Consider the following 17,065-nt stretch of genomic DNA (forward strand, 5'->3'; position numbering starts at 1 on the left):
GATTCATATACTGGCAGAAACAGCAGATACCATGATGTGCTTGCAATGATAATCAGGGTAATATCACATGCAGTTCCTGATGGAGTAGAATCTGATCGACTTAATCAGTGGCTCACTGCAGTCACATTTCTATGAATACTGCTGACAGGCTGATTGGACAACTGTTTCCATTAGTCACTCATCTGCTCCTTTCAGCTCCCATTTTTAAAACTAATGTTTTATTGATATTAATTTTGTCACTTTTCCTTATGATTTTTCCTTATGTCCATGACTAATCACTCACATTCATTGTATACAGTTTAGCAGGAGGGGTTGTTGTGGTGCAATTATAGTGTCCAAACCCCGGACGAGAAAGACCTTCACCTGACCGTGTGGCAGGGCTCTGATATCTTATGATTTCAGATAAACCTACTGGATTATCTCTGGTATTGTGGGACTTCTGACTTTGTCCACTCCGGATCAACACCAGCACCTCCACATCAGAAAGACCTTGGTGTACTCTAAAGGTGTGTGAATACATCCCTGAACAGGTTGATTAAAAAAAAATACAGGAGGGCAGGTGACTATGGATAAAGCTGACAGATTTATACTTTACTGATCGATTGTTTAATATCCCTGCCACTGCTCATCTCTGCATGGCCACACAACATGTATCTAAAGTTCTCAATTTTCAGAGCAATTCTTATAAGACTCTTTTTATGGAAATGCTTCCTGTATTTTGACCTGAGGGAGTGTACAACTGTAAATCATCGATCTTGATTTGTAATGGACCAATGAGCTGTTCATCTGCTTCCAGTGCTTATGGGCACAGCTAGGAAAGTGGTAAGAGGTCCACAGCTGAAGGATCAACACCTCATCTTCCACTTAGATATCTTGCAGTTTTCAGGATAAAACACTGAGTTTACCAATTCAGAGCATGAATACCCCCTTCTGTGCTTACATGTGATAGATTGAGATGTAGTTAAGACAACTTCAGTAAACAAAGTAGCCAGTGGTTAGCACTGCTGCCTCACAATGCCAGAGATCTGGGGTTGATTCCAGCCTTGGGTGATTGTCTCCATGGACTTTACACATTCTCCCCATGTTTGCATTTCCTTGATGTGCTCTGGTTTCCTCCCACAGTCCAAAGATGTGCAGGTTAGGTGGATTGGTGAAGGTGAAGTTGCCTGATAGTGTACTCCCACAACCCAAGTCTTGTGCTTTCAGGACAGCCAACCCATTTTCAACTACAAATAATTCCCATGATCACCTACCTAGCTTCTCCTTTTCTGGCTTACAATCAACAACCACTTTGTTTGCCTACCCTCTACCTTTCTCTCTCTCTGGGCTCTGTCTCCTCCTATCTGTTCAGTCTCAGCTTTCCACCCATCATCAGCATAAATCTTCCCTTTTCCTAGCTGTTTTCAGTTCAGTCGGTCATTGGCCTCAAAATGTTAACTATGTCTTCTCTCCACAGTTGCTGACATATTTGCTGAGTTTCCCCAGCAATGTCTGTTTTTGTTTATTTCAGTGGTCTACTCTGACTTCCATTTCCCATTGTCCCATTCACATGGATTTGAGGATCTGGTTAGTTATATCTATGTTGAAAAATATTAAAATAAAGGACATTTTATTCATGTACACATGCTCCTAGACATAACGGTCACCATCTTAGTGTGCTGCATTTGTCATAATTATAGTCAATAAAATATACAGTGATGACTTAGAATCCCTATAGTACAAGAAGAGGCCATTTGGCCCATTGAGTCTGTACTGACCCTCTGAAGAGTATCCTACCCATATTTTTTGCCATGGCTGACCCACCTAGCCTGCACATCTTTAGACTATGGGAGGAAATCGGAGCACATCAAGGAAATGCAGCCACGGGGGAAAATGTGTAAACTCTATACAGATAGTTACCCAAGGCTGGAATTGAACCCAGGTCCTTAGCACTGTGAGGTAGCAGTGCTAACCACCAAACCATTGTATTTACTGAAGCTATTTTAACAACATCTCAATCTATCACATAACTCCAATTTTGTGCTGGCACAAGAACAATTTGCAGTTATTGAGAATCAAAGTTCCCTCCAACTACTTACTATTGATGTCTGTTGAGTTTCTGAACACTGGGCAGTGGTGTTGAATGATCTATGCAGTAATGGGTTGCAGACAGAAGACAATATGATATTGTACTGTGCTGTCTGCTGCAGGGAAACTTGTACCTAACATGCACTATTCTACCAATACTGTCGGTGAGTATACAGAACTACAGTGCCTCCAGTGTCTGTATGCCTTTCCAGATTTACCGCAACATTGTCCTTTAGGTAGAATGTTCTCAAAGGAATACTGACTCTTCCTCCATGACTCCATTCCATCAACAATCAGATACATGGTTGGAATGCTAAACACATCATTTGACCGTAGACATGGGGCCAGGTTTAATGTGGTCAATACAGGCCTTCACCACAAGTCAGAGAATGAATGGGAACCTCACTTTGTGTGCATGGGTGAAGCTGAACCAAAGTGTTAGGCATTTAACTGACCAACATTGGGTCTCCTCTGGGATTTACAATCCCAGTTTGCAGGAGCTGGCAGCCAATCAGAGGTCACCTGCCCTCCATTGCCAACAGTGTCACTTGGAGCAGAAATTCTTCAAGGATTCTTCAGGAATAAAAGAATGACTAGGGTAGAAATAGGTCCAGTCAAGGATCGTAGTGGGAAGTTGCGTGTGGAGGCTGAAGAGATTGGGGAGACACTGAATGAATACTTTTCGTCAGTATTCACTCAGGAACAGGACATTGTTGCCGGTGTGAATATTGAGTCACAATGAATTAGAATGGATGGCTTTGAGGTATCTAAGGAAGAGGTGTTGGAAATTCTGGAAAGGGTGAAAATAGATAAGTCCCTTGGGCCTGAAAGCATTTATCCTAGGATTCTCTGGGAAGTAAGGGATGAGATTGCAGAGCCATTGGCCTTTATTTTTTCTCCTCCTTGATTTTTATGTCCTCGTTGTCTACAGGAATAGTGCCAGAAGACTGGAGGATAGCAAATGTCGTTCCCTTGTTCAAGAAGGGGAGTAGGGATAACCCTAGTAACTATAGGCTGGTGAGTCTCACTTCTGTTGTGAGCAAAGTCTTAGAGAGAATTGTAAGGGATAGGATTTATGAACATCTGGATAGGAATAATGTGATCAAGGATAGTCAGCATGGTTTTGTGAAGGGCAGGTTGTGCCTCACAAACCTTATTGAATTCTTTGAGAAGGTGACTAAGGAGGTAGACGAGGGTAAAGGGGTAGATGTGGTGTATATGGATTTTAGTAAGGCATTTGATAAGGTTCCCCATGGTAGGCTACTGCAAAAAATACGGAGATATGGCATTGAGGGTGAGTTGGAGGTTTGGATTAGGAATTGGCTGGCTGGAAGAAGACAGAGGGTAGTAGTTGATGGTAAAGGTTCAACTTGGAGTGCAATTACTAGCGGTGTTCCACAAGGATCTGTTTTGGGACCATTGCTGTTGTCATTTTTATAAATGATCTTGAGGAGAGGCTAGAAGGTTGGGTGAGCAAGTTTTTAGATGATACGAAAGTCGGTGGAGTTGTTGACAGTGAGGAAGGATGTGTCAGGATACAGCGAGATATAGATAAGTTGCAGAGCTGGGCAGAAAGCTGGCAAATGGAGTTCAATGTAGGTAAGTGTGAGGTGATTCACTTTGGTAAGAGTAACAAAAAGATGGGGTACTGGGCTAATGGTCGGATACTTGGTAGTGTGGATGAGCAGAGGGATCTTGGTGTCCATGTACACAGATCTCTGAAAGTTGCCACCCAGGTAAATAGTGCGGTAATGAAGGCATATGGCGTACTGGCTTTTATTGGTAGAGGAATTGAGTTCCGGAGTCCTGAGGTCATGTTGCAGTTGTATAAGACTCTGGTGCGGCCACATCTGGAGTATTGTGTGCAGTTTTGGTCGCCATACTATAGGAAGGATGTGGAGGCACTGGAATGGGTGCAGAGGAGGTTTAAGTTGAAACTTTATTGCTGGAACAGCACAGCAGGTCAGGCAGCATCCAGGGAACAGGAGAACAGGGAACAGAGGAGGTTTACTAGGATGTTACCTGGTATGGTAGGAAGATCGTATGAGGAAAGGCTGAGGCACTTGGGGCTGTTTTCATTGGAGAAAAGAAGGTTTAGGGGTGACTTGATAGAGGTGTACAAGATGATTAGGGGTTTAGATAGGGTTGACCATGAGAACCTTTTTCCACGTATGGAGTCAGCTATTACGAGGGGGCATAGCTTTAAATTAAGGGGTGGTAGGTATAGGACAGATGTTAGGGGTAGATTCTTTACTCAGCGAGTCGTGAGTTCATGGAATGCCCTGCCAGTAGCAGTGGTGGACTCTCCCTCTTTATGGGCATTTAAACGGGCATTGGATAGGCATATGGAGGATAGTGGGCTAGTGTAGGTTAGGTGGGCTTGGATCGGCGCAACATCGAGGGCCTGTACTGCGTTGTATTTTTCTATGTTCTATGTTCTATGATTCTGAGTGAGTGAGTGATTGAGTGAGTGGCTGGGCTTTGCAGGAGGGACAGAAGAGGAATTGTAGGCAAGGTTTGGGAACGTGATGGTAAGTGTCCCATTCCCCTTCCTCATAACATTTATTGATGCCACTTCTCTAGATTATACACAGTGTGCTTGACAAAGAAGACTCATGCCCCCTCATCCCCAAACCCTGACCTGGTTGGTCACTGGCAAACCTGACAGGGTAGTCTGAGTGTATGAGTGGTATGGGAAATCTGTGTGACACCCATTAAACCCCTGAGCCCCCACTAAATCCCAGGGGGGCTCAGGGATAATTGGTGACAAGGTAGCTCATTACCATGATTAGCTGACAGCACAGATAAGAAAATTGAATTTGAGGACCTCCCAGTTGGATTAGTTGCATTAACTAAGAGGCCCAGTAAAGGAAGCTGTCATCAATTTCTTCCCTTCAAAATATTATAGTCCTGTTTTCTCAGCAACTATATTTATTTATTTTTTAAACAGGCGTGTGAAAGCAGGCTAACAAGCATTCCGACAAAGCCAAAATGTTCATCCAAGCTGTAGGGAAACTCCAGTACAACATAACTGCATGAATGGATTCATTTTACATGAAAATGTGTAGCCTGGGCTGGACAAGGAGCCCATCTGTTGAAGGAGTGGGCAGTGATCCAGGAGCAAAATGTGACATCAAGTGATCTTGCTCAAATAGATTCAGTTTAATTTGGATTTGGACACACACGCACACAGTTCAAATTGTAATTGTTCCTTTTCCTCTCCTTAATCAAAATGAAAATCAGGCAGTCCCTATTAAAGGTAACCAATTCGCACCATAATCTGAGCCTCAGCATCAAGTAGAAAATGGATTCCCTCCTTCTCTGCATCCGTGCTGGAATATAGTCATGTGGCACAGAACTGTATACAAAAGAATGAGGCCACATAACATTTTAACAATACCCAGCATCCTCCCTTTATTTTGCTCCCAACTTTTCTTTTAGGAATATCAATTCAGTCCAATCCTTCCATTTCTCTTACTACCTCTCATGACTGCTTCATTCCCATCAGTTCTATCAAGTATTTACTGTAACACCCTTACTTATTTTCCAGAATAGCAGCAATTGGATTGATTTCTTCTCGCTTTTAAAGTTGTGATATGTAAATACTGGGAATTTGAGGAATTAGCGATACAGTGATGGGCAAGGCCATTAGTAAAGCTACAAAACAAACTTGCATGTCCAGAGTTGTTTAGTGCCCTGGTGTAACTCAATCCATACCATAGTGTCATACAGTTTTGGACATAATGAATAGGATCTTTCACAGCCGTATGATTATATCATTATGCATTTCAGAGTCAGTGAAATGTTTAAAGGAATTGATGTTATTCAAACATAACTAGCATGGCAGCCATGTTATTGGCGATTGGTTGAAAGTTAAAACTTGGCCTGAAATTTTGCGACTGATTTCAGAGCACATTCAGGAATATCCCCGGTTCCGCAAACTCAACTCAGGAGAAACTCAGGAGATGCCAGCTCGATTGGGCACAGAACAACTGACAAGGTAGGACCTATGCCACCCACACCTGTGCCACCTCCACACTCAAACCCTGACCTAGTTGGTCACTGGCAAACCTGACGGGGTCATCTGCGTGTATGAAAGGCATGGGAAATCTGTGTTACACCCATTAAATCCCTGAGCCACCAGTAAATCCCAGTGGAGCTCAGGGATAATTGGTGAGAATTAGGCAGTTGTTCATTCCAGGGGTGTGGTGAAGAGGTGTGATAACTGGACCCAGACAGCTACCCTCAGGACTGCTGGCTGTGGAAGTGAGATATTTCAAAGGCTGCCCCTTGGTGCTGTGGGGTTTAGTCACACTTATTAAAAAGAGCAATAAAACAAACAGCAGTCCTCTAGATTCCACCTCTGACATCCTGGATGTCACTCCACCATTGCAGTCTCCATGCCCTACCCCTCTGCCTCATCATGACCTCCACTCATCTCTCATTGCCCTTTACATCCTGCATGCCAACCAACTTTGATCGGTCAAACCATTGTCCTGATAAATTAACCAGGGAATAGCTGTCACCTATTTTGGTAAGTTAAAACAGGCTCATTGTGTGTATATTTTCTTTCTGCTTTTAAAATACAGAACACTGTATATTACTAAATGTCGCTACATAGTGTCAGACCATCTGACAAGCCGAAATCAATTGACGGCATAATTCTTTTTCAGGATTATGTTGCAAATGGTGTCCAATTACAAAATCTCAGGGCAATGCTATGACCATTCAGAGTCAACCTACCTTGTTTAAAATTTAATGTAGGGAGACATGTGGGTTGGTAACTGCCAGTCATCATTGACTGCTACATTCTCCATGACAATGATCATGGAGAACACTGTATGGATCATAATCCACTTCACAGAATCAGAATTATTATCATGCATTGGTGGTCATTCAGGCCATCATTCTTGTACTAGCCGTGTTACCTTGTCCAGTTCTAGTACGTAGTGCCAATCTCCTACCTTTCCCTTATATTCCCAGATCAACATTCAAACCCCAAAAAAGTCCAATGTCCCCTTGATTGCCACAAATGTACCTGCCTCCACCACATTTCCAGGCAGCTCATTCTATACCATAAAAACTTGCTGTGTGGAAGAAATGTTTCTCACCTCACTCTTTCTTCAACTGTAGATCACTTTAAACATGTCCTCTCTCATTCTTGTTTAGGACGCCAACTCACAGAGCATTTCAGGGAACATTTCTGGGATGCACACACCCAACAACCCCACTGCCCTGTGGCTGACCACTTCAACTCCACCTCCCACTCCACCAAGGACATGAAAATCCTGGTCCTCCTCCACTGACAAATCTAAGCCACCGGCAGACAGGAGGAAAGACGCCTCATCTTCCTCCTTGGGACGCTTCAAACACAAGGCATCAACATTGACTTCACTAGTTTACAAATCTTCCCTCCCCCACCTCATCTCAGATCCAACCCTCCAAGTTGACACCACCCTCTTGACCTGTCCCACCTATCCATCTTCCTTCCCACCTATCCACTCCACCCTCCCCACTGACCTATCACAATCATCCCCAACCTACATCCACCTACCGCCTTCACAGCTACCTTATCGCCAGCCCTACCTCCACCTAACTATTCACCTCTCAGCCCCCTCACTCCCTACACACCTAGTGAAGGGCTAATGTCCGAAACATTGATTCTCCTGCTTCTTGAATGCTGCCTGACCTACTGTACTTTTCCAGCACCACACTTTTCAATTCTGACTCTCCAGCAACTGCAGTCCTCACTTTCACTCTGGTTTTATCAACGCCTGAGGTTTTCCTATTACCTGGCATGTATGACACATCTAGCAAAATTCAACCGCATCTCTATGCAGCCCAGGCCAATAAAAATTATTTTGTATTTTGGCTTGGGATTTCCTTACTCCCAACGAGCTTATACCAGTGCCTCATGTGCTACTTGCAATACCTCCCTTCTATAACCCACTGATAACACAACTTGATGAACTAATGCCCATATTTCATCTGCTTGAATATGCTGTCTCCAGTTTCTCATCAAGACTTCATTTATAATATACGTAATAACATTCTACAATGCATTCTGATTGTTCTACTGTGTGTGCTTTATGATACAATTGCTTTTTTTTTCATCTTTTTGTTGCTATTCAACTGACCTCTCTGACCGAAAAATATCCACTTTGTTCTCCGCTTAAAACATAGAACATAGAACAATACAGCGCAGAACAGGCCCTTCCACCTGTGTTGCACCGACCTGTGAACTATTCTCAGCTTGTCTCCCTACATTATCCCATCATCATCCAAGGATTGTTTAAATCTCCCAAATGTGGCTGAGTTAACTACATTAACAGGCAGGGTATTCCACGCCCTTACCACTCTCTTAGTAAAGAACCTGCCTCTGACATCTGTCATAAATTTATCACCTCTCAATTTGTAGTTATGCCCCCTCGTACAAGCTGACATCATCCTAGGAAATAGGATTTCACTGTCTACCCTATCTAATCCTCTGATCATCTTGTATTTCTCTGTCAAATCCCCTCTTAGCCTTCTTCTTTCCAATAAGAGCAGACCAAAGTCTCTCAGCCTTTCCTCATTAGACCTTCCCTCCAGACCAGGCAACATCCTGGTAAATCTCCTCTGCACCTTTTCCAATGCTTCCACATCCTTCCCGAAATATAGCGATCAGAACTATATGCAATATTCCAAGTGCAGCCGCACTAGCATTTTGTATAGTTACAGCTTGATATTGCGGCTCTGGAACTCAATCCTTCTACCAATGAAACCTAACACACCGTATGCCTTCTTAACAGCACTATCGATCTGGGTGGAAACTTTCAGGGATCTATGTACATGGGCTCCGAGATCCCTCTGCACATCCATGCTACCAACAATCTTTCCATTGACCCAGTACTCTGCCTTCCTATTAATCTTCCCAAAGTGCATCACCTCACATTTAGCTGCATTGAACTCCATTTGCCATCTCTCAGACCAACTCTGCAGTTTACCCCCTGCAATCTGTAACTTTCTTCCAAACTGTCCACTACTCCACCAACTTTAGTGTCATCTGCAAATTTACTAATCCATCCACCTATGCCTGCGTCTAAGCCATTTCTAAAAATGACAAACAGCAGTGGACCCAAAACTTGTTCTTGTTTTTTCTCAGCCATTTGATCAAACTTAATTTCTGATAATTGAACTGCAACACTGCAACCTTGTTACTAAATGGTCAGGAAAAATCCCAGGATATTCTTCCCATAACCTCTCAATTGCCAGATTTTCCAGTTGCTTTTCAACCACAGTAGGCATCACCCCCACCAATGATTCAGCTATGTCATTCCTGAGGATAAACCGTATCTCTGGAACAGAGAATTTCTCTGTTACTTCAACCATCACTTTACCACTTTTCACCAGACTCTCCAACCTCAGCTTATTCAATGGAACACTGCTCTTCTCACCATGAATTCCACATATTCCAACCTTTTTCTGGCAGTACTCCCTCAAAAGTATATGATCTCTCACCATCAAAGATTGACTTGCTCCTTTGTCGCTTATAATTTTTAGTGCTTTACTCACTCCTTCTGGTAGACATGAGTAAACCTAATCCACACAGGTAAATTCTTTAAAGAGATCTTGTTTTACCACACCCATCTTCCCAGTACTTTCCTTAAACCATTAACATTGCAGCTCAAGGCCTCAAGGACTCAACAACTCTGCCTCATCGTCTCTTCATAAAAAAAGACAAAAGCCATATTATTGCAATAATCAAGATATTCAAATTACTTTATAACTTGACAATTCCCTTGACAATATGACATCTCCAATTAACCTGAGCAATCTTTATCCACTTCATATATGCATTCACTTTTACTGATCCCAGATGGATTTCTCTTAAACAGCACAGAGAATTTCTCTATTACTCCTACCGTCACTTACATCCCAAATTGCATCCGTGGACAACACCTGACTGCCGTAAAGAACTGAAAGGTCTAAAGCCCTCACATTATATTTTGGACATCCCAGTAGAGACAGTTATTTGACTAAAGGCAGCTGCACTTTAATATTTATACTGTCCTCCCAGAGCCATGGAAATGTAAAGCACAACGTCTCTCCATTCCCTTCCCTTATTATGAGGCTGGGTGGAAATCAGGTTTCTGGGGCTATTTTGAAAAACATAGAGCCCTTCTCGATTTTTGCCAAAATTCAGACCTCTATAAACCTCCCATCAACTCCTGAGCCTCCCCTATTCTATCATCCTCTAAATTCACTTACTGCCTCTTGCCTGCTGACTTACACTGGCTCCCATTCTCCCATTGCATCAATTTAAAGGTTTCCCCTTTATGCGTTCATTCCTTTCCAATTTACGACTGTAACCTCCTCAGTTTAGCATCCTTCTGCATGTCAAACTGTGACCTCTTGTGCATCCTGGCTGCCTTGCTGCCTTGGACCTTCTGTGCTACACAGTGGGAGGTTATGTTTTCAGTCACTGGACCTCGAGTTCCTTTTCTATTCCCTTCAGCCTCTTCTCCTCTCCCCTTTCTTTGTGATTGCTTCAAAAACTCACCTCTTTGTGTAAGCATATGATTTCTCTGTGTTAACATCTCTTTTTAAGTACGCCATTCATTTTACCTGCTAGCACCACTATGAAGTGCCCTGGCACATTTTTTTCATGTAAAAGGTATTACATAAATATAAGGTTTTGTTGTTGTCTCCTACAAAATAATGAAGGGGTATGGATTCAGATAAAGGTAGCTGAGGGATAGTCAGCGTTAGTGAGACCAGACCCCAGAATAAGTCAATAGCTTCAGAATATTGGGGAGGAAGGAGAGAGGAGCGAGCAGACAGGAAGGGGTAAAATGGAAGGAGAAATAAATTGTGGATACTTTCCCAAGTAATTTCCATTATTAGAGCAATTAACAATTCAGAGAGAAAAGAAGGTGATGTCAGTTCCACTGGCAGATGCTTCAGAGATGAAGAACAATAAATTCAGTCTCTCCTGGGCATAAGCAGTCATGGAAAATAGCGTAGTACACAATTCATGGAGTTGGAGAATGTACTTTTAAGAATCCCAGTAACCTCACTAATTCCTCGCAGTCTCCGCTCCACTCTTCCTGTTTTAGGCTACACAGAGCAAAAAATGCGAAAATCCTTGTGCCGTTGCTGTTGTGCAAGGTGGGACAAATCTGAGAGAAATTCACATTTCAGAGACCTGTAGTACATAGCTAATTCTGAAGGCTGCAACAGTTTTGAATAACCTGCATTGTCACACCGTTACATTAAAAGTACACATCGTTCTATAACATAATCTTCGTTACACCACAGAACTATGGAATATTCATATACTGGTAATAATCAATGAGCAAACATTGGCTGAATCCAGACAGCATACAACCTGATGCAGGAGTGAAATAAAATCAGAAAGGGGCTTTTATTTTAGATTTCCTGTATCCATGGTATTTAGCTTTTATTCTTTCAGTGCAGGTGTGAGGAGAAATCAGATTTCATTCAGGAGCGAGCTTTCACTTCCTGCTGGAAGTCGGATGGGAGTTCTAACTGCACATTTTGACCTTGCTCTGCACTCCATTCTAAGGCCATGGACTTCTTTGAGGCTTTAGCCAGCCTGATCAATTTGCTTCAATGTTGGGCAGATGACAATTTTCCATTCCCATATTGTTAATCAGATGGTGTGCCACTAACACTGGTCACTCCATTCTAAGATTGCTGCCTATCCCTTTCCAATGTTGCTCAATGTGTAAAGGCTACTTTCCCATTCACAGTTTACAACAGTGACAACACTTCCACAGTATACTCACAAGGGTGTAAATGCTTGTTTGGACTTGCACTATATAAATGCATGGTCACATTGGGTAGAACATCCTGTCTCTGTTCTGTGAGAACTATATAATTCCTTTCCTTAATCCTTTCAATTTTCTGTAATTTCATACCTAACATTTTCACATGATCTGCACAACCTGACAATCAAAATTAATGGGTGCAAAATGTGATTTAGATGCAAAGTGACATTGACATTATTCCTGTCCAGTTCTAACATGGCACAGGCTAAATGCCATGTTGTTAAGGGTCATATTGTGAGTGTCATATGGATGCACCGGAACTATGTACAGTATGCAGATGTCATGTCTGTTAGCAGCTAATGCTGATTTGACACCATGTCGCCTATCTAGACTTCTCCTCAAGTTAACTAAACAGTAATTCTTAATTCTAAACAGTATGACAGACATCTCCACCCCTTTTAACAGACATCATCCAACATGGCTCTTGCTAATTCTGTGGAAGTCCCAGATTGTTGAGAGAGTTCAGAAGGTTGGTAAAGTCTGCAGGAACTGATGTTGGATGTTGGGAATGTTTTATGTATGATTAAAAGATCTCTGAGTACACCTTTTTCTGTTGATCACAGAGGCTGCTATCGTTGCAATCCACGTTTGGCTCTAAATCAGTGTGAAATGGGACATCAAGAAAATAAGTTCCTTGCAGTGAAAGAAGGAGGAATTTCAACACAAGATTGTAGCCTGTTAATGCCAGAAGGCAAGAGCAGATATTTGTGGTTTGCCAATGAGATGGTCAGAGATCTGTGTCAGCTCATGGAAACAGACCTGCAGCCTCTCAACAGAGGAAGGACGGTGCTGCCAATGGACATCAATGTGACCGGGACACTAAATATTTCCTCCAGCAGATCTTTCCATGATGCAACATGTGACAAAGTGAAAACATTACAGGCCACTGTCCACCTCCATATGCACGAGGTAACAGAGGCTTTGCATGCCTTATGGGTGGCACGGTGGCACAGTGGTTAGCACTGCTGCCTCACAGCGCCAGAGACCTGGGTTCAATTCCCGCCTCAGGTGACTGACTGTGTGGAGTTTGCACGTTCTCCCCGTGTCTGCGTGGGTTTGCTCCGGTTTCCTCCTACAGTCCAAAGATGTGCAGGTCAGGTGAATTGGCCATGTTAACTTGCCCCGTAATGTTAGGTGTAGGTGTAGGGGTAGGGGTTGGTTTTGCTTCGGCAGGTAGGTGTGGACTTGTTGGGCCAAAGGGCCTGTTTCCTCACTGTAAGTAATATAAACCTTCTCTGAACAGAGAATAAGAGCAACAGGCTCATGGCCTTGCAGAATAGTGGCCTTCCCCTTGAAGCAGGGAGCCATTGCCTGATATTGCAATCATTGTGCACCTGAGCAATGAGCAGCAGTCTGCTTTCTTTGGTAATATTCATGATCCATTGGTCCCATGCCATGAGGACAAAATTGGGCAGACCATCACGTTGCTGACCAAGCTCCAAAATAGTCAACCCCCGGCAATCCATTTGGTCAGCTTCCCTCCACTCCCACTCCCAAAGAGACATACAGACATTCAGCACTGGGTTACACATCGTTCAAATGAGAAGTCAGCATGAAATTCACTGCTGGTATCACTTTAAATTGATGCAGGGTAATTTTTCATTGTCATCTCCACATCCAAGGTGATTTTTTGAGTCATATTTCCTCTTGCATGGTTGTTAGGTGCATAGAAAATAGGAACAGACATAGGCCAGTCGCTTCTTTGAGCCTCTTCCACCATTCAACATGATCCTGACTGAACAACAAGCTGCTTTCCGTCAAAACTTGGCAGCATAATACCAACTCCAAGTAATTGAGATGTTTGGAAGTGGAGGTGTTGAGGTGCTGTATTTAATTCAATGTTGTCTTGCACATTTGTTCAACATAGAGAGTTTAGATAAAAAAGGGAAGAAGTTTTAGGAGAAAATGCAGGCAATTGAGATAAAGGGGAGTGCCAACATTTTTTATCAGCTCAGTAATAACTTAGCTGAGTGAAAGAGTAATAGTTAATGGGTGCTTTTTGAGCTGGAGGATGGCTTTTAGTGGAGTTTACCGGGGTCAGTTTTGGGACCATTGCTTTCCCTGCAATATAGATCTTGATGTGTAGGGCACAATTTCTAGGTCTATGGATGACACAAAGTTTGGAAACTATATAAACAGTGAATGTTTAAAACTCCAAAAGGACATGGACAGCAGATATAGATCAATGCAGAGAAATGAGAGGTGATGCATTTTAAAATAAGAACATGGTAGGTAAAAACAATGAAAGGAGTGCAATTCTTTAAGTGACTGAAGGAGCAAGAGAGGAATATGTGCAGAGGTTATTGAAGATGGGAAGACACGTGCAGACAACATTTAATAGAGCATATAGTATCCTGCACTTTGTTAACGTAGGCACAGAGTAAAATGACAAGGAGGTTATGGTGAACTTAAACAAGCCATTTAAGCTGGAGTATTGTGAGAACAGTTGGTTACCACACAGTAGGTAGGATGCAGATATATTAGAGAGAGCATAGAAGAGATTTACAATCATGGTTCTAGGTATGAGAAACTTCAATTATAAGAATGGATTGAACTGTTCTCACTGGAGAGAAGAATGCTAAGAAGCTCTGATAGGAGTTTTCAAAATCATGAGATGCCTGGAATGACTAGATAGAAAGAAATTGTTTCTGCTTATAAAAGGATCAAGAGCAAGAGGGATCTACTTTTAAGTGATTTGCAAAGTAATGTCACACCATGAGTGGTTAGGGTATGGAATACACTGCCTCGAAGTGCGGTGGATGCAAGTTCAACTGAAAGCATTAGATTGTTTAAATAGAAACAGCGTGCAAAGGGACAGAAACTAGCAGGAGAATGGCACTGAGTCATAATGCTCATTTGGAAATCTGGTGCAAAAATATGGCTGGAGTGGCTTCCTTCTGCACTCAAATACACTTCTCGATGGACTCTGGGATACAAACCTGAGTGATTCTACTGCCCTCTTGTGTTTGAAATCATTAAGCATAGTCTTACATATCTGACAACCAGTCAGAACATTGTTGGTTCAGATAGAAGGGAGAAATATCTTAGTGTAATCAAAATGAATTTTGTTTTCATTTGTTCTGTTTTTCCAAGAATTGTGCCAAGAAATCAAAGTCTGGTAATGTTAAGTTTAACCCATTTTAGACATTTTTTGTAGTAAATTGAATGGAGCAGGTCAGAATGAAGCATCAAGGTAACATGACACTGTCAAATGGGAATGCACTGTGGTTATAATTAATCCTGGGCGTGATCAGACATTTCCCAGAAGAGATGGGCTGAGTTCACCAAATGAAAAGTGCTTTTCCCCTGTGGATCCTGATCCTCCATCCCTCTTCATTACAGAAAGAAAGCAAAAGAGTTTACAGAAAAGGGAATTAAATTAAAATCGGGCAGTCAGGAACAAGAGGTGACATTAGAAAAAACATCTTCTGGATGAATGGAAATGGATTTGTGAAAGGTCAAATTATCAGAGCAAAGTGTTGCATTCTTCAGGCTCATAGATTGTAGAGATCGATCAGTGCTTTTATGGCAGGGAAGAGATTGAGGGATTGTGCTGAAACGGCAGGTCGATGGGGTTGAATTATGAATGGATGATTGTCTTTCCCAATCTCTTAGTGACCTGTAGCACTGTTGCCAATGCCACCTCTTGGTTTCACTGCAATCTCTCCCAGTGCAGTCAATTCATTTCCTTTCATGGCTTTTCTGGTTTTGTTTGCATAATCACTTCTTGTGTGCCTTCAAGACCTCATTTCTTCCTTCTCCTTTTCTAAATGTCAAGCTACTTGTGGTTTTATCACAGGCTTACACACATGGTCTGGCTCCTGATATTACATATATCTGACAGATAACATTACTCAGAGAGAATGACTTAGCATGAGGCAGGTTTAGCTTTACTTAATGTCACATATTATTTAACAGTTGTAAAGGTGGAAGACTGTCTGGTTTTTAATAAATGCTGGACCCTTTTCTCTTTAAAGAATGTGAACACTTCCTTGTTAAACAGGTACAAGAAGGTGTATGTTGAGTTGAATCTTGCACATCTTCGGCCAAGTGCAAATTACATCAAGTATTTTATTGTAAATATATTTATTAGCAATTTTTTTTAATTTTACAAACATATAAAATTATTGAAAAATACAATCAATAACAAATATCAGTATAATAAAAATAAAAAAAACACAAATTACAATACAACTACTGTCTACTAACTACTAACCTACCCTATAATACAAAACAAACCCTAACACTGGGCAAAGCAATACCAATAAAAAAGTAAATAACTAATAGATAAAAAAAGAAAGAAAAGCAAAAAAAAAAACAAAAAACCCCACAAAATACAGAACAGCTATGCTCGGCGCAAAGCTCCCAAACAAAGGAATGGGAGCATTGTATAAATACCTGTATTAACTCAGGAGACCTCTTCCAGTACCCAGGACTCGACAAACCTAACCATCCTGGTTAAACAAATGCCCTAATTAAGACAACTGACAAATCTATACCCAAAAAACTCAAGGGTGGCACGGTGGCCCAGTGGTTAGCACTGCTGCCTCATAGCATCAGGGTCCCAGGTTCGATTCCAGCCTTGGGTGACTGTCTATGTGGAGTTTGCACATTCTCCCCATTTCTGCATGGGTTCCTCCCATAGCACCAAAGATGTGCAGGCCAGGTGATTTGGCCATGCTAAATTGCCCATAATCTTAGATGTGTTAGTCAGAGGGAAATGGGACTGGGTGGTGTACTCTTCAGAGGGTCAGTGTGGACTTGTTGGGTCGAAGGGCCTGTTTCCATACTGTAGGGTATTTAAAAAAAAAACTCAAGGAGGACTGCCATGTTGTGGTGGTTGTGTGGTGCACCATGTTTGTAAAACAATCCAAGGGAATGTGCTCCATAATTAATTTCTGCCATCCCAGCAAGCCTGGCGGGTTCTCAGACACCCAGTTCATCAGAATATTCTTCTGTACACAGTATGCAAGAATATTAAATAGTTTCTTCCCATGCCCGTCTAAAGATGGTAAATTCGGTAGACCTAAGAGGAGAGATATTGGGTCTACTTTGACTTCAGTCCTCAATACCCTCCCGATCTCTCCCACCACAGCGCTCCAATAAACACGAAGCCTGTGGCATGTCCAGAAGCAATGGATAAGAGTACCTACACTCATTTTACA

At 42.2% G+C, this 17,065-nt stretch overlaps 1 long non-coding RNA gene across 1 annotated transcript; it reads left to right on the plus strand.

The window, feature by feature from the left end:
• Window positions 1-306: 306 nt before the first annotated feature.
• On the plus strand, window positions 307-16,079 carry LOC148150469 (uncharacterized). The gene is made up of 3 exons (XR_015757030.1): window positions 307-506; window positions 5,977-6,067; window positions 12,464-16,079. It is a non-coding gene; the product is annotated as an uncharacterized LOC148150469 (long non-coding RNA).
• The last annotated feature ends 986 nt before the right edge of the window (window positions 16,080-17,065 follow it).

The sequence above is a fragment of the Chiloscyllium plagiosum genome, unplaced genomic scaffold (genome assembly GCF_037043375.1).
Source record: "Chiloscyllium plagiosum isolate Xiang-an unplaced genomic scaffold, Cpla_swu_hap1 HiC_scaffold_4, whole genome shotgun sequence".
In the NCBI taxonomy this organism is placed as follows: Eukaryota; Metazoa; Chordata; class Chondrichthyes; order Orectolobiformes; family Hemiscylliidae; genus Chiloscyllium; species Chiloscyllium plagiosum.